Consider the following 20,253-nt stretch of genomic DNA (forward strand, 5'->3'; position numbering starts at 1 on the left):
GCACCGGGGACGAATAAACCAATGATTTTAAATGGCCCCACAAGTAGAAATCGAGAGAGTTCAGATCAGGTGAGCGTGGAGGCCAAGCAATTGGGCCACCTCTACCTATCCATAGATCAGGAAACCTTCGATCCAAGTACCGGCGAGCCATACGACTGAAGTGTGCAGGAGCGCCATCATGCAAGAAGTGAATGTGTTGACGATTGATCAGTGGAGTGTCTTCTAAAACATGAGGTATGGTGTTTTCCAGGAAGTTTGTGTACGCCTGCCCCGTAAGTCTGTTTACAGGTACATGGGGTCCAACTAATCGATCACCAATGATACCGGCCCACATGTTGAGGGAGAACCGCACCTGGTGAAGAGATGGAACAGTTGCACGTGGGTTTTCATACGCCCATACATGCTGATTGTGGAAATTTGTTATGCCATCTCGTGTTAACTGTGCTTCATCTGTAAATATACTAAGGCAGGAAAGTTCGGATTTATACCACACTGCTGCAAGAACCACTGACAGAACCTAACTCGTGCAGGGTAATCTGCTGGTGACAGGGCCTGAACACGTTGCAAATGATAAGGATAAAATTGATACTCTTTCAACAGTCTCCAGACAGTCGTATGAGGAACATTGACTTGCAACGCTACCCTTCGTGTGCTGATAGAAGGAGTCATGTTCACAGCCTCCAGAATCTCCTCCTGTACTTCTGGAGTTGTAGATCTTGGTCGTCCCCTTCCCAAACCAGGAGAGTTAAATTTACCATACTCGCACAGACGGTAATGGAGACGTACAAATGTCTTCCGATCTGGACATTGTCGCTGTGGGTACCTCTCCTGGTACAAACGACGAGCCAGCGCAGCATTGCCGTCCGCCTTACCGTACATGAAGTGTATCTCTGCCAGCTCTTGATTTTAATACATATCGCACAGTCTAACGCCTACACAACACTGAATGTAACCTTCGCCTCGGAATGAACTGTCAGAGTGCCCTCTTAATGTCTCCTTTGACGGCAACGACCTGCGTAAAGAAAAACGTTCCGGTGAATTTCAATGTTGTGAAGGCCATAACTCGGAAAATAAGCATTTCCGGACACACGTTGTAATGAACTATTTTGATTGTCTACATGTGGGAAATACATACCTGAAATTATGCCCCGTATTTTTGAAACAATCTGTATACAGAGATTACAGACAGATTAAATTCAATTGCTTAAAGAATATTATCTGTGTAAGACTTGTACCGTGAGAGTGTTAACTATTATTTGTTTTATAAATATACCGGTACAATATCGTTAAACCTTTTTCTGTGCTATTTATCCGTAAATAATTGCGATGTGGGACCTCAATATCAGCAATGATTTCGTAAAGAGTGGCAACGTTAAGCGCAACTTAAAGACAAACACAATTGAATTCTGGCGTAATTTAGCCGGTTATAGGGACGCACCTAACATAAATCCTTTTAAGAGTTGGTTGATCTTATTGTGTTTTCTTCGTCTAAGGCTCAAGTGGAAAGAATAGCCTATTAGTATGATGAATGTCGTGAAGTCTACGAAAACGGATGGGGACAGAATTAATGAATGCAATTTTGACAATACGGGCAGGTCTGGGTCGTGTGAAAAAGTGTTGCAAGAATTATCAGGTACCACCAGAGATTTTGGAGAAAATATGTACCTTGGCTACGTACAGAAATGAAAGTGGCCAGGCTAGGAATAACTTACTACCCCTGCGTTAGAGGATTCAAATGGAGATAATCCGGAGTGATTTTTAAATTACATGTTTCTTATCAATACTAATTGCATGGGCATAAAATTGAATGTCTTACATTGTGCCAAAACGAAAACTTCATTGGCTAGCTTCTGCGAAAGTTAAACTTGTATGCTATAATACTTTTATTATTATTATTATTATTATTATTATTATTATTATCCATTAAATTCTAGAAATTTTTGTTCGAAAATCGCGGGTTTTTGAAAGCCACCTAGCGGGATTATATGAACAACTGTTGGCAAGACTGGTCACTACATGGTTCATTCTATGAGGTGCGGTACATCTGCATAGTTGTCATCTATCCATTTATTTTACATGAACCTGTGCGTCATGATAATTGATCCATAAAATTAATTTCAGGCTTTTTCATATAATGAATGCATACTGTATGTTTGTAATTTGTAATAACGATTGTATGGGCAGTAAGGAACGGTTATATAATGTGCGTAAAAAAAGCTAAAGAGACAGTCTATAAGCAAAAATACGTAGAGTAAGGAGGATATTATCGATAGAAGCAATGTGTTTCCTGAAGCAGACTATACATTTTTGCGTGGAAAGTCACCTGTAGATTGTTTTGAGATGATTCTAAACGATGAACTTATAAATTTGCTAACAGAAGGATCAAGCAACTATGCATTATTCAAGAACTGCATGGACCCCAAGATAGCTTCCGAGGAGATGGAGATGTTCCTGGCCATACTACTTCTTTCCGGATACAAGACTGTTCCCGCAAGAGATCATATTGGGAACCAGGTGGTGATGTATGCATCGAACTAATTGTGAACGTCATGAGACGAGGTCGCTTTTTGGAAAACTGTCGTTTCGTTCATTGCGTCGAAAACAATAATCTCGAACAAAAATGATAAATTGTGCAAACTTCGTCCAATAATGAATCACTTGAAGAGTCGAGTTGTGTAACTGTTCCAACTAAAACAAGTCTTGATTTCGACGAGTGCATCGTGGAATATTACGGACGCCACACCTGCAAACAATTTATCCGCGGAAAACCCATCCGGTTTGGCTACAAAATCTTGTACCTCAATACGTCAACCGAATATTTGATAAATTTTGATGTTTACCAAGGGAAGAACCCTAATGGCAATGTCAAATACGAAGAATACTTTGGGAAATGTGCTGCTCCGATGGTATCCATGCTGGACGAGCTACCAGAAGAACTGAAGCCACTACCCTTCCGGATTTATTTTGACAACCTCTTCACAGGAGTGAAACTATTTGTTCGTCTCAAGAACCGCGGTTATGGCGCCATTGGGACAATCCGTGAAAACAGAATACTGAAAGACTGCTCACTTACGTCATCCAAAGAGATGAAGACAAAGACGAAGAAAGTGAACATTTCAAACGAAGGAAATTGTATTGTGAGGTGAGTGGACAATTCCGTGATGACCATAGCGTCCACTTGTCATGGAAGGCAGCCTATGTCAAATGTGTCTCGTTACTTACAAGCACAAAAGAAGGAAGTGCGAGTTCCTTGTTCTACATTACAAAATGTGACAAATACGTGTCATTTCAGTTCTTGAGAATTCATCCGAAAAAACTCATAATTACAGAAAATTGTTTCGAAAACAATGTTTTTATAAAGTATTTTGTGGTCTAAAATTGTTATTAGTTGCAAATATTATATTTATAAATGTTGTCAATATTTTTTCTGAATGTCAACTCCGAGACAAACATAACAAATTTGCTAACATTAACGCCTAGCCCCTAGCGACCAAACTGGGTAACATACGAACGAAATATGTTGTGGATATCGTTGACAGACAGCTAGAAACTTAATTATTACAGTGTAAACATATTCGGTAATGTCTTTTTATTTCGGCGTTGAAGGGTTAACTATTCACTTATCAGTATTTCATTTGTTCTTATTGTCATTCATTCGTTCACTCACCTATTTATTCTTTCAGAATCCATTTAGCTCGCATGGCCAAACAGTCATTCATTAACTCATCCATTTACCTATTTCGTTTGGCCGTACTGTCTTTTATTCATTTATTCTATCACTCATATTTACTCATTCCTTTCCTCTTAACATTCATTCATTCATTCATTCATTTACTTACTCACTGTCTCTTTCGTTTGCACGCACACACACACACACACACTCTCTCTCTCTCTCTCTCTCCCTCTCCCTCTCCCTCTCCCTTCCCCCCTCTCTCTCTTTTTTTCAATTTCGAATGTATAAATGAAAATGTGGTATGATCATAGACAATCCGTTTGGAACAAAGTTGTATAAATTATTTTTATTAGTTGCGCCGAATATTCTAACTAGAATGAAGGGATTTTAACGTTCTCTCTATTCACTTGAGCTCTCTGCACGGATAGGCAATGCACATTGCAGCCACCATAAATTTACTTGTATTGGTATCTTTTATTGTTTCTGTACTACTTCGAAGGCGAGCACTATTGGAAATGTAACCTCTTTTGTTTATTGTTGCTCCTCGTACCGGGTTGAAAGATACGAGAGGATTTCGAGTAGCCATCAGTGAAAAGAATTGATCCTTCAGTACTGCAGAGCCTATTCATGGTCTTTGTTGAAATGAATGAGAGAAGCCATGAAACTGGCAGAAGAGTCCGCAGCTCTGTGTACGTCACACGACAGTCATGTTCGATATTATTTTAAGCATTTTCATTGTACGCAAGGAGAAAGGGAATTAATACATTGGCCCTCCATTACATGTTACATTCTCAATTTGAATCATGGTATTACCACAGTCTAGTATATACAATCACGAAGCTCAATACGTAGGGAATATGCATCCATAGATAGTTGCTAACCACTAGGATCGCTACTATCGCCTCATCACAGACAATACGAAATAGTACCAGCACAGTCTATTGTTCCTAGTACCCTCAACAACTCAAGCTTCGTGACTGTATATACTAGACTGTGGTATTACCAGCTATCTTAGATCGCGATTCTACAACTCTTGAAAGTCATATCTGTGCTTCTCAATCTAACATAGATGGGCACGCAGTGGAACTCCAGTGACATAATGTCAGCATGACCCAATGCCTCGAAAGAAGACAATATTAATAACAGAAAATCATCCATGCCTAACTGGAATTTCAATTCATGATAGTAAAATGAAAGCTCTGAAAAATCAGGGAATTTTCTTGGGAATGTGACTTTCTTTCTAATTTAGAAAATGCTGTAAAGGAACATGTGAAATCAAATGAGTTTCTTAAGGAGATCTCTAAAACTATTCAACATATTTCCTTCAATTCAGGCATCCTGGGTTCAATCCCTGGTTAGGTTGGAGTGGAACTTGTGGTAAACAAAGCAGACATTGCAGAGAGTTTTTCTCGGAGTACTCCCTTTCCCCTTTTCAGTCTACCAACACTCTTCATCTCCTCATATGTCTATCATCTGTAATAGTAAATATAGCCTGGGGTAATATCTGGGTGTAATACGGGTTTCCGATACTGGTCTAGGTTGTAAGGGCTTGGGGATCCGAGCTTTAGTTTCGGGCTCGTCATCAACCGATGGGACCTTACCCACAGAGTCCAGGAAAGATGGCCCGCCTGTAAGCATCATATTCACGAATGCCATCCGGGCCATCCGTTGGACTTAGTTAATCATCGCATATAGGGTGCACAATGGGCCTAAACGGCCTAAGTGAAGGATTCATCCCTCGTGAAATCAATCAATCAATCAATGTTAGAACAACGTCTTGGCCGTCGAATATACAGGATACGATATCTTAGGTCATTTTGAGTGAAAAAGTTCATATGAACATAGGTCCGTTTTCGAACGATGGCGGAGCTAGATGCATTTTTTGGTGAAACCGTCTCGCCCCAATATGAATCAGACGTTACCATATGCTGCTGACGTGAGAACGTGAGACAAGGTCACCGATCGCAATGAATGACGTTAACATTGGAATCTGCATTGTGAGCGATGTAGATAAGAGAAACAAACCGGGTGGTGGGGCATTACAAATGTCCAACCGCCTGCCCATGTATGATGTAATGACACAGAACCAGCATATAACACAAATACAACTATCACTTAGTTCACAGCAGTTCTGTCAGCTACCTACAGTACAGTAGTTATACAGGTACAGTTATCGGAAGTGTTAAGTTGTGTTTTTCAAGATCCCTTACAAATTTTCGACTGCAGAATAGGCCGATATTGTGTATGTTTATGGTTTGTGCGATGGAAGTTACTAGCTGAATATGAACGACGCCTTCCGAACAGAAGGGTACCATATCGAAGAGTATTTACTGTCAATGGGGTTGGATGAAAGACTTGGTATACCAAAGGAAGGGAGAAACGAGAGAGGCGCTAATCGATCGTATTTTAGATGCGGCATAAAGAACAGCCACGAACAACTCTCCCGAGCGACGAGCGCGATTCACGCCCGAGCGCAACAGTGCATTGAAGCAGAAGGAGATACCTTTGAAAATGTGCGAAAACATCGACCCCGACGTCTAGAATATTAGGTGTGTATGCATACGTGAATATAAACTTTAAATTTGTCTGTTAACTGTCTCTAAATGCGAGTTAGTACAATGAAATCACAGAAGTTTTTGTGAAATCAAAGAGCCATATCTCCGTAACCGTTCGAAAACGGACACATATTCATATGAACTTTCTGACTGAGAATGACTTCAGAATTCACATCCTAAATTTTTTACCTTTCCTCGTGAATCACCTTGTATAAACATCGGCTTTTTATATTACGCCACACAATAACTCGTAAGTTTGTGGATACTGTAACTTAATAGTTTTTCATACACTGAATCTGTATTCGAATATCAGCGAGGTCAGGTGGAATTTTTTGTGCACAGGAAACTATACTTGGACAATTTTCTCTACGGTTTCCATGTCCCTTATTATGCCACCAGAGTGAAATTTCTAACTTTCATGTCCTTAATATTTTCCTTATCAAAGGAAAAGACGTTGAATAGAAACAAAATAAATTTAGCACCTTCTGTGCAATATCACACAGGTGCTTAGGAAAATCTGCGAGGAGGAAAGGCTTATTGAACTATATTAAGTAGTGACAACTCTTTTTTATAAACTCTCCAAATGTTGAACACTAAGAAAAGTGGAATCAAAGAGAACAGAATTAACTGAGATGGCATTCCTTAGAAGAGCCGCGTCTCACACATTGCTCGACGGAAGGTGCAGATAGAACTTAAAGTAAAAGGGTCAATGATGTAATATGTTCATAGAACCGGAAAGAATATCGTCGTTGATTTTATGAAACCTCCTTTGTAACAGTACAGAAAATAATTTTTCAGGAAGAAGAAAAGAATTAATTAAATATCGTAAATAAGCTTACATCGATCCTCCGTGATGTAATTTATGTTCGTCATATTCACCAATGTTTTCTACCTAATTACCTCGTTATTCTTATGTAGATCAATTGATTTTGAATTCTTTTTTTCTTTCTCCTGAAAAATTATGTTGTGTACAGTCACATAAGAGGTTTCATAAAATCAACGACGATATGTAGTGCACATGACGCCTCCGAGCTTTTAACATATCATTGTATTATAATTCATAATACTTCGAAATTTTTTCACTAAGAGGCCATTGAGAATAGTATTTTTAGCTTCAGTACAATCATTAATACAGTATGGTATAATAAATTGGGATGGAGTAGCTTCATCTATTCTTAATTTTATTACACAGAAGATTAATAAAAATTTATACAGATTTTAAAATGAATGAATGTATGTATGTATGTATGTATGTATGTATGTATGTATGTATGTATGTATGTATGTATGTATGTATGTATGTATGTATGTATGTATGTATGTATGTATGTATGTATGTATGTATGTATGTATGTATGTATGTGTATGTACGTGTGTATGTATGTATTTATTAACACTACAATTGGGTATACACCCGGTGGCAGTGACTAATAACTAACTGACTAGTAACTAATAAAGAAATTTATAAATATAGTTTACTTACTTGCTACGACAGAAATAAAATAGACTAAAACATAAATCTAATCGACATGAATGTCATACTCTAAGACAAAAGTCTACTTTCCCATCGATTGAGTCTACATACGGATCATGCAAGTGCAACATGGTGCTAGTTTCGGCCAAAGACTTTATAATAAAATTACATTTTCTTTTTTGCAAGTTAGAAATATTTTACAATTAAACAAAAAAAAATTATAAAATTATTCATGATTGTAGTGAATAATATTACCTTTTTATTCCTGTTGACTATATTCATGTTTTTATTGAATGTCACTGGCTTCTGTCTCATTGTTTTTATTTTTATTTTTTAATTTATTGGCTTATTTTACGACGCTGTATCAACATCTAGGTTATTTAGCGTCTGAATGATATGAAGGTGATAATGCCGGTGAAATGAGTCCGGGGTCCAGCACCGAAAGTTACCCAGCATTTGCTCGTATTGGGTTGAGGGAAAACCCCGGAAAAAACCTCAACCACGTAACTTGCCCCGACCAGAATTCGAACCCGGGCCACCTGGTTTCGCAGCCAGACGCGCTGACCGTTACTCCACAGATGTGGACTGTCTGATTGTCAATTTATGCTAAATGTGTGTTCTTTTTCTCTTTTTCTTCTCTTTCCTTTTTTCTCTTGTGTGTTAGTTGTCGGTCTGAATTAAGTTAATTAGTGAATTTTGATAAACTGTCTGTAAATTTTATGTTATATTATTGACTAAGACCACGCAGTACTCGAGCCTGCCTCTTATGGTAGCTGTTAGAAACATTTTTTCTTGTATGCTTTTGAATTGTACTCACTTTGCTAAATAAATAAATAAATAAATAAATAAATAAATAAATAAATAAATAGATAAATTAATTAATTACGATAAAAGAGAGGCTGAACAGTGGAGCAAAAGATGACGGAAACAATATTTGCTGGAAGGCTGCACATATTTTTTTAATCTGCAGCTTGTGATGTTGGTAATAAGTCTTCTATTATTTTATACAATTTGTCTACCACAAATATCACCGGTCAATATAGCAACAGGAAAATTCTGCACTGGCATTCAGAGGTATCGGGCCTAGAAGTTTCTTATCGTGCATGCGAACTTTTTAACGATGGGATAAGTCAACCAACCGTATTATGTACAATACACAAATGAAATAACTTTGAGATAGTCCCGCTAGTTCTCAATACATTACACTAATATCATACACTCTATATAAATAAAATTAGTGAATTAGAACGCATCCTTAAAATAAAATATTTCTGTATTTTTTAAATATTTAAATATATAAAATGAAAGTATGATCAAAATAATAAAAAAAATTCAATTATCTGTTTATTCATACCGTACTTTCTAATCTTATTTTATTCGTAGGCCTATGTCTATAGTATATACAATATCTCCCACTGGTTAACTACTGACGTACAGAGTTTTGGATCACATCATGATAAATAAATCGAATCAAATAAATGCACCATGAGATTGACGTTGAAATGCTATGTTACTTATACTTTATTGTATCGATCGTAGAAAATACTGTCCATTCTTTATTTCAAAAGTCCACATTAGGGTTATAATGTACAGTATTAAATTTCATAGTCTATATGCTCTGATTAAATTTAACAAATTGATCAGCCTAATTCACTTTTAAGACTACTTTTATCCATTTCTCTATGCTGCCATGTAGCGACTGCAAAAGAAACAATGTTATAATCTTGAACTGGCGTGTGGTAATAGCATAGAACTATTCTTCCATCTAACGGTTGTTACCGAAAGTTCATTGTTACACAGTGGCGTGAAAGCCGTTTTCTTTCATATGTTGCCGTTTTGAACATGGGGATGGCCAATCTGTTATAAGTGATCAGGACTACGTGCCATACTTCGATGACACCTGGCAAGAACTTATTAAAACTAGTTTACTACATAGACCTAATTGTAAACATATTTAATTTCTCCTGCATTCTCTTATGATTGTTCTGTATAGTTGTGAAACTTGGACTCTCACTTTGAGAGAGGAGCAGAGGTTAAGGGTGATTGAGAATAAGTTGCTTAGAACCATATTTGGGGCTAAGAGGAATCAAATTTGAAAGACATGTTGGTCCGACAAGTTAACAAGTAAACGAAAATAAATCGCGGGTGCTCGTGTAAAGGGGGTTAAGTCAATTTTACTCACTTTTCTGGAGAGCAAAAACAAAGCTTGAAGCTATCTCATAAATCAGGATATAAATATTTCTACACGAAAACTGGCTGCATATGTCCAAATATATGTTTACTTGGCTTATGATACATTCATTCATGGTGTTCATGAAATGGTGCGAGACAATTAATATTATTGTGTAATCACTGACATGACACCTTTAGCACAAAAAAGCTGTAACTTAACCCATTTGGTTCAATAATTTTTTGAGAAAATTATCAATATAGAATAACAAGAGATCAATGTTTGAATTATTTAAACTGACTGAATGCTACAACAATATAAATATTAAGTAAAAGTGCCAATAATAACTTTAATTTGACAATTACTGAAAATATTTCAATAGTTTATTTTGATGTTTTCACGAAAAATGTGTTCTTTCTCTTTGATGGAATGAATAATGATTAAGAATAATACAACAATTTAATTATAAAGTAGAACACGTCAACAATACTAACGTGCGTGACAACATTTAGGATTCTTGTGTTTCATCTTCATCCGGAAGAACATCTGGTAAATCTTCTGTTTTGAGATTTTGATAAAATCCCCAAAATATCTTGAGGATGTAACGAAGAAGATACTGGAAATCCTCTTTCTTCTCTTTACTCATGCTCGGAGGCCCATCATGTATGGAAATCGTATGGGTTCAGTGATTTCACGGCCTCTAAGGCAGTAGCTCACTTCCTAAAAAGGAGTCTCTTCATTCAAATCTGTTTTTATTTCACCAGGTACTTCCTGCCGTGTTAATAACGAAACCAACGTACCTCTTTCCACACAAACTTTTCACCTTCAGAATTCTTCTTTCCTACCTGTAGCACTGTATCACGGAGGGCTGCAAAATCACAGAAATCTGATTGTAGCATCTCTGTCACTTTGAATGATGTGTTCTTTCCGCACATTCTAACTAGCTGATACGAGCCATGACGGTGGTATATTTGGAACATACTTGTCTTCTTTTATTCCCCTCAATAACTGAATGGTCTGAGTCACATCCCAAGTGGGTGTTACCCAGAACCAGAACTTTGTGGTCAATCTGTTTTATTTTGCTATTTTCCATTGTTATGAGTGCAAAAAACCATATCCACCATAACTGTTTTTATTTTGACTTCCTGCTTTATCGGAATAGAGAACGGCCTGTTCTAATCTGTTGCTTTCATTTGAAGACAAGTATTTGTATAAACATGAGGCAATTTGATTTGCACCCTCTTCTGGCTATAGCTTCGTGCCACATAAAACAGTAAGACTGACCTATGTTAAAATCATGAATTGCCTTTTACTTGACTCTCAACAGGCATTGCTGCAGGTTGAAAACTACAGTTTCCTTGTTTTGACTCTCTTTTCTTGACTTCTCTTTGTCAGCTGCTTTGGATAGGTACGTTTTGATAGCATCTTCCTGCTTTATTCTTAGAGAATCTTTGATTATGAGCTTTTGATCTTCTGGAGCTACCGCCAGCTGCATTTGAAACTTGCCACACTTGACACGTGTATCTTTATTTGTATTTTTTTTTTTTTTTTTTTTTTTTTAGATATTCTGTGGATGAAATATTTCTTCATATTTGGCACAACCAACAGGATTGATTTTTGGTTGTCCTTGACATTCCTCGCACAGTTTCTTCAATGTATAGTAGGGAGGTAGAAATTTCTTTTCTGAATCCCTCCTTGTGTAATGGCTCTCGTATTCTGGAACAGAGTAAATATGCTGATGAACTCTCGCAATAGCATCCTCAGACCACTTATTTGAAGGAGGGTGTAGTGTTCTGTAGTTAGGAGAAGTTATTCCAGATGTTGAGGCTCCCATTTTATGAAGATTCATTTCCAAGAACTTTTTAGACTCCCCTAAATTTTTAGGAAACACGTTTTGCAGATAGGCTCTAATTTATTATTTATTTGCAGGTGGTGGTCCTAATCATAAGTCACATACTTAAACTTTTGTTTATTTGGAGATAGAGTCTTCTCTTTGTAGTGGTTGGTTCTCTGAATCATACAAGTCCACACAAATATTCGACCCTTTTATCATAGAACTGCAATCCCTGTACTCTCGGAACATTTTCTTCCTCATATCATCCTTACAACGAGACGAACACTTCATTCTACACCCACTCAAAGATTTGCATTCCCTTGAAGGAACAATTTTCCATTTCTCAGTAACATATTCTACACCCGTGTTCCCTTTTCTCTTACTATCTTCTCTTACGTTTCTAGTGTTTCTTTAGGAGCTTTTCGTTTCATCCGTGCAAGCAGGACTACAGTTTCCTCACTCAAGTCGTCATATTGTTTATTTCCATCCATGCTTTCGTCATTACAAACTACTGGCACATGTGAAGTATTACTACGAACTGATGGAGCTTCTTCTGAGTCACAAGAAGACATGTCCATATCAGTCTTGTGGTATAAAATCAGGATCGATATTCGAATCATTACTACTAAATATATCTAGAAATTCCTCGGGTACATCAGGTGGAGGGCTGCTACCTCAATGTGGTAAGGTTAACAAATGGGATTTGTTACTTGAAAGAGAACAATATTCATTACTTTTTAATTGGTTATTTAAGGACGTGGTATCAACTACGAGATTATTTAACTTCGATGTATTTTATTACGCGATGATGTTTGGCATAGTAAGTCCGATGAATCGCCATGGATTGTCCGACATTCGCTTTACAGTAGGGTAATACCTACCACGTTGCAAACATATTGTAGCATCTACTACATTTTTAATTTTCTCCTGTCGCCAATCATATCTCTGTGCATTATGTGGACATGTCAATCAGTTAAAAGGGGATAAGTCAACATAACCTCCCATACAAAAATTCCGCGGTACAAACAGAGTCAAGTGAACTTAACCCCCTTCACACATTAACGTCTGACTTGCAAAAAGAGATGTGTAAACTTGTCTCATTTGGCAATGAACATAATCCCTTTGTCACAAAATATGGAGCACTACAACTCCGTTATCGATGGAAGAATCACATAACCCCTTTAACACAAGGTGGAAGTAATCATGGGAAGTTAAAATCTGTACTTATCTCATTTTAGCCAATTTCGGACTTAACCCCCTTTACACGAGCACCCGCGAAATAACAAAGGTCCTTCAGTAATTGTCTATTTTTTAAAACCTAATGGATAATACAAAAGATTACATTAGGTTACATACATAAAACACATATGCGACTAGCGCTTTCGCTATTAAGATAGCATCTTCAGGTCTGGCTTGTACATTATTAAGCTTTTCACATAAAGACATGGATGGAAAAGTAACATAATGAAATATAATAAGGTACACGACGTGAGAGAATGATAATATTAAAATAACAGTGCCAAAAGCAAAGTAAAAAATGACTTGAAAACAAGTAAATATTTGTAATAATTCAAACCTCTATAAAGTCTAGACATTAAAACCTAAAAAAAAAGTATGCCTTGAGATAAAAGACTGCAAAACATATGTACAGCTTATAAAATGTAACAGACAGTTAAAAGAGTAAAACATTAAACATATAATTTGCATCAGTCATCACGACGTATGAAAAGGCAGAGCGTAGTGAAATCTGCAAAAATCAATAAGAAAAGTTTTAATAAAGGAACCTATGCGGATCAAAAAGATAATATAACGATAAACCACTTACGAGATATTTGATGTAGTGGGAAGAGGCGATGTTATTTGGCCGGTTACGTGGTGGTGAGTGGTGCAATGACATATGCCTACAGTATAAAAGAAACACGTCATGACGCAAGTGGAGGGGGGTACATGTTGCAGCGAGAAGAGTTCCCATTGGCCAATTTGAATAAAGGGTTATTAGAATTGGATAATTGTCCATTAAGTAACGAAATGCTATTATTAAGTGATTTGGCTATGTAAAATTCTTCTGCAACTAAATTAATGTTTCCGTTATTGATGGGTTTTAAAGTCTATAAAGCGTCAGACATTCTTTGAAGTTCATGATTACTCCCAATCAAATGGGATGCGAATTTAGATCTGTTACGATTATGACGGAAATCTGCTTTATGTTCTGAATATCTAGTCCTAAAGTTCCTTTTAGTTTGGCCAATAGACTTTTTTGTACAATTCTACAATGCAGCATGTATACTCCACCACTAGCATATTTGTCAAAGTTACCAATGTTATTAGGGATAACATTATTAAGTTTATTACCAGTTCTGAAGGTGACCTTTACATTTTCTTTCTTGAAAAAAAATTAAATAACCTGTATGACACATTATTATAAAAAGACATTACATTCCAGTATTTTGGCTTTTTGGTATCAATCAAGGTCGTAAGCGTGATATCTTAATTCTTGTTTAAAAGGGATTTTCTTTTAAAAAGAAGTCTATCTCTCATTTTCTCACTGTTTTATGTATGTAACCTAATGTAATCTTTTGTATTATGCATTAGGTTTTAAAAAATAGACAATTATTGAAGGACCTTTGATATTTATTTTCGTTTAAGAGGAATGAAGTTACAGGAGAATGGAGAAAGTTTTACACAACGCAGAACTGCAAGCATTGTATTCTTCACCTGACATAATTCTGTAGTGCTCGGAAAAAGTAGCACAAGTCAAAAATGTTAATTTTACAGGAGAAGGAAAAAACTGTCTTCACACTGGTTTATGTCGATTTGATTTTCTTCTGTATGAATTATGTAATGGGAGAAATACTTATGTCTCTTTTCCCAAGCGAGCAGATGTTCCGTAAGTTGTCAATAAATTAATAAAAAATATTTGTGAAAACTGACTTATGCCACTTTTCCCAAGCACTCCAGAATTATAAACATTAAATCCAAACGTTTGAAATGGTCAGGGCATGTAGCACGTACGTGCGAATCCATAAATGCATATAAAGTCTTAGTTGGAATGCCAGAGGGGAAAAAGACCTTTGGAGAGGCCGAGAGGTAGATGGAAGGATAATATTAAAATTGATTTGAGGAAGGTGGGATATGATGGTAGGGACTGGATTAATCTTTCTCAGGATACGGACCGATAGCGGCTTATCTCAGGGCTGGAATGAACCTCCGGGTTCTCTAAAAGTCATAAGCAGGCTTCGGTCCTGGGCACAGAAACGCATGAACTTCAGAATGCATGGACGATAGTGTTGTGTTGGTCGAGTGGAGTGGGAGATGGAGCGCGCCGTTACTTCGTGTCTCAACATGTAAACAGTCTGTCATAGTACGGCACAAAATATACTTCACAGATGCAGTACAGATGCAGTACAGATGCAGTATAAACAGTACATTCCTAGTGTAGATAATAAATGTATACCATTAAATTATTAACGTGAGTTGTAACCTTCCATCAGATGTCCTTACGCCGAAGCCTGTTACACGTACCGCAGCCAAGCAGCAACAGGCCTACGCACAACGGTAATGCACATTACGGACCCACCTGTGCTGTTGCAGTCACCCCTCCACATAGGTCATGACGTCATTTATACTCCGTGTACTCTAAACCTCATACTGGTTACTCTATGTCCCTAGGCCGAAGCCTGGTCGTAAATAAGTAAGTATTCTGTTATGATTATAAAACATTAATTCTTAAGTCCTAACGTCAGACAATTTGACGTTTTTATATCCTTTAAAATGTTCTTGTCATATGGAATGGCAGTATATTATTCTCACAGACAATAATTCAGCGGTGCCCCGCTAAACCTACGTATTAGTGTCTTTTACCATCAGCACAGTGGGATGAAATTTTTAATTATATAATGCTGATATAGACATTTACTGGTTTCAAAAATACAATCGTGTAATTAACTGCATCGGTTTCTATTGTCATTATAAGGGTTCTGCGTTTTTCTTCAAGTTGGCTACACTGACTTTTATCTACTCTATCTATTCATAAAAGTAATAAATACAGAAGCGAAACTTACAAGAACAAAATATCAGTAACTATTGATTAGTAGGTCGTTCTCTGCGGTCTACTCGTTACCATGGTCAGAGATCTATGGGCCCAAATTCGACTGAGAACAGTGGGTATTTAAGGTCGATACAAATCTTTAGCATGGCTTCTTTCTGAATGGGAATAAAGAATTAAACAAATAAATACAGAGGGAGAAAAAAGAACGTCCGTCCTAATAAGAGAATTTTGGGCTGAGAAAAAGAAGCTACGTAAGCTCCAAGCCAGTTGCCTACTTGTCTCATTCTATTTGTCGCCCTTTTATTGACGGGACGTAGAAGAATTCTGAAGGGAAAAAGCCAAAAATCAACATAACCTATTAAAGGGAGGAGAGATGTTGCAGATCACAATCCGAATCAAGATTTAACAGAAGCGGGACGATAAGCGTACATAACATTCCTCACTATGTCCAAACCGTTACGCGCAGTGCGTGAAGGTCAAGTAAAGGTCCAGACCAGTGCTAGCAGCCTTCCATCCAGGCGGCCCGGGTTCGATCCCTGGTTAAGTCTGGGTGAAATTTTTTATGCAGAAATACGTTTAAGAGGTTTTTCTTAGAGTAATCCCGCTTCCTTTTATCATTTCATTTACACTTCACGTCCTCCTCACTTCATCTATCACTTATAATAGTAAAAATAGGCTAGGGTGATATCTGGGGGTAGTACAGCTTTCCGATGCTGAGTTAGGTTCTAAGAGCTTGGGGACCCGGGTTCGGGCTTAACAGTAGATGACGGGACCTTACCTGCAGGGTCCAGGAAGGAAGGTTCGCCTGTCAACGTCGAGTTCACGAATGCCAACTGGTCCATCAGTAGGAATTAGTCATCGCACATAGGGCGTAAAATTGACCTAAATTGTCTAAATGCAAGGATCTGTCCCGGATCCAGACCTCGTGAAATAAACACACACACACACACATATATATATATATACATACACATACAGAGTGATTCACAAGGAAGGGTAAGAAATTTAGGATACGATATCTTAGGTCATTTTGAGTGAAAAAGTTCATATGAAGATGGATCCATTTTCGAACGATGGCGGAGCTAGATGCATTTTTTTTGGTAAAACGTCTCGCCCAAATGTGAAGCAGACGTTACCATATGCTGCTCACGTGAGACGTGAGACAAGATCACCGATCGCAATGAATGACGTAACATTGGAATCTACATTGTGAGCGATGAGGATAAGAATTCATTCACCTCACAAACCAGGTGGTGGTGGGGGATTACAAATGTCCCTTGTCTGATGTAATGAGACAGAACCCTCACATAATAGAAATACAGTACACTATCACTTATCAGTTCACAGCAGTTCAGTCAGCCACCTACAGTACAGTAGTTGTACAGGTACAGTTATCGGAATTGTTGTGTTTTTCAAGATGCCTTATAAATTTTCGACTACAGAATATGCCGATATTGTGTATATTCATGGTTTGTGTGTTGGAAGTTTCTTGCGTGCCGCCGCTGAATATAAACGACGCTTTCCGAACAGAAGGGTACCATATCGAAGAGTATTTACTGTCAACGGGATTGAATGAAAGATTTGGTTTACCAAAGGAAGGTGAATACGAGAGAGGCGCTAATCCACCGTCTTTTGGATGCTGCATACAGCATAAAAACAGCCGCGAGCAACTCTCCCGAGCGACGAGCGCAATTCACGCCCGAGGGCAACGGTGCATTGAAGCAGAAGGAGGTACCTTTGAAAATGTGCGAAAACATCGACCCCGACATCTAGAATATTAGGTATGTATACATACGTGAATATAAACTTCAAATTTGTCCGTTATCGGTCTCTTAAATGCGAGTTAGTACAATAGAATCCCAGAAGTTTTTGTGAAATCAAAGAGCCATATCTCCGTAACTGTTCGAAAACGGACCCATATTCATATGAACTTTTTGACTCAAAATGACTTAAGAATTCACATCCTAAATATTTAACCATTCCTCGTGAATCAACCTGCATATAAAGAGATCATTGTAGTGACTAAGGAAGAGAGAAAGTTGATCAGTATTCTTTACATGAAACAACAAGTCAAAGTCAGGATAGAAGAAGAAATGTCAGAAGAAAGCGAAATAGGGAGAGGAGTACACTTGGTCAAAATGAAAGTGGCCGGAGTCTGAGAGACTAAGTTCGAATCACCCAGGATGTATTCAAAAGATTGCGTATATTCTTCTAGTAGTTATAATGAGGAACACAATTATTAATCACTAAAATCTTCCGAGAAAATAATTCTTGTACGAGATTTAAAACAGACAGATCGTTCAGAGTGTTTAAACAGTAAATATTGTAACACATACACTACAGTATATACTGTATAACAGGTTCTCAAGTGGGCTATGAATATTGCTCGTCACATTGCCGTTCTCATTCCAGTTCCACTTTTAGCATACGCGTTGGATGTGTTTGTGAGACTGCGAGTTCAAATCTTGGTGGAGTTACTAAAAAAAAATTTTTTTTTTTTTGCCTTTTAAATACATCAGTGAAAATATAACATGTTTTCGTCATTTTTTTTATTCTTATAATACTTTTCGCTTTATTATTTTTCCTCCTATCTTTGGCCAACACGAAACTTGAAAGGAAGAGAACATAATTTGTTACAAATATATAGGATATCTGTGACATAAAACAAGAGATTGAACTTTTTAAATAGAAAATAACATCGTTAATTTTTATTGTAGTGTATAACAAAAGAAGAAATACAAAATAAAAGGAAACAAAAACGCCACATCCTTAATATCCACTCCAGTAGCCTTCTGCATTTATATCGTTCCTGAGTCTGTTTCCTATATTAGTGGGAAATAGTTTCTTTTTCTGGCTACTGCCTCACACGAAATCTGGACAAGGTCCCACAAATCATCTTACTTCCTTGGAGGTGGGTTGGAAAATTTCCTTCGTAAATGCCTTTTTACTCTAGACCAGATGTTTTCTATGGGATTCAGGTCTGGCGATTTCGGAGACCAACATATCACATCGATATCTTGTCTCTCCGAAAACCACTCCTGAATCACCTTAGACGTATGGGCTGGGTGGCTCTCCTGTTGGAATTCAAGCATTCCATCAGAAAAACGTTCCCTGGCTTAAAAATTATTTAATGTTTGTATTTAGGCCCGTTTAATTTTCCTTAAATACGGTGAATCGTTCCAGCTCCCTCTTGAGAAATCCATCAACGCGAGACAACTACCGTGCCATCTCTGGCATTGGGAGCAGTGTATTTTCCTCGTGTCGGGTACCAGATGGACGATAAACAAGAATAGGGCCGTCATTAGCAGTGGAAAATAGAACCTTGTCTGAAAAGATAACTCTATTCCAGTTGCGGTCAAGATTTTCCTCCGCAAATGCCAGTCGATCTATCTTATGTCCATCTGTAAGGATATCTTTATGAGCGGCCCTTCGCGATTTCAGCATTCTGAATGTGGACAGGAAAATTAACAGCAGCTTTCAAGGTTTTGAAAGTATGAAAGGGCTTCCTTTCAACCTCCTCGATCAATCTAGCATTTTGCTGTGGCGTGGAAATACGCCTTTTACCAATACCAGGTTTGCCCTGGAAAGTACCAGATGCCAAATAATTTGTAACCCACCTCCGAGCAGTCCTATCTGGGACATTAAACTGTCGTCCAGCTTGAGCAGCTGAAAATCCACTCATTAACTAGATGTACTAATGTTTCCCTCGTTCCTTCGCTTCTGTGTTGTGCCATAGTGGTTGCTAGTCAAATGAACTTGCGTCTAGTCTTGACCGATCAAAGACTTCCACTTGAGTAAGTAGTGAGAATTTCGCTCGCCAGGTGACAGTGGTGTTACAGTTTTCGTGTTAATAGAAAATTTTGTCGCTGCTTTCATATTAAAATGCTGTGTTAATTATTTTATTAATACCTGCTGCTTTACACTCTATTGGCTAAGCAACATTCACTAAATACACTGTGTCCGGGACAAAATTTACCAATAAGAAAGTTTAATAACTCGCGTAATAATGGAGATAGGAAAATGAAATTTGCGGCAAATGAAAGAGGGACATTTTAAGTTTTATGTGTGATGTTGTCAACATTTGGTCATTGTTGTTGACATAGCTGTAATTAAAATGGCGTTCATAGTGCAACAAAAAGTTCAATGCTGCTATTGGCTTGACGAATTCAAGTATCCGAAGATAGTGGAGAGAAGATTTAGACAACAGTGGCCTGAGAAGCAACCACCAGATAGGCACACAATAACAACTTGGCATAGAAAGCTTCTTGAGACCGGTTTTCTTGTAGAGAAAACACCACGCGGGAAGAAAGTGACAGAAGCGCAAGCAGACAGAATTCAGCAAGCTTTCCAGCGGAGCCCGTGTAAGTCTGTTCGCCGTGCCAGCAGGGAACTTACAATTCCAAAGTCAACTATCCACGATGTTCTGCACAAGAGGTTACGTCTGCATGCATACAAGATTCTATTGGTTCAAAAGTTGAAACCAAACGACTTGCCTGCAC

The sequence above is a fragment of the Periplaneta americana genome, chromosome 16 (genome assembly GCF_040183065.1).
Source record: "Periplaneta americana isolate PAMFEO1 chromosome 16, P.americana_PAMFEO1_priV1, whole genome shotgun sequence".
NCBI lineage: Eukaryota > Metazoa > Arthropoda > Insecta > Blattodea > Blattidae > Periplaneta > Periplaneta americana.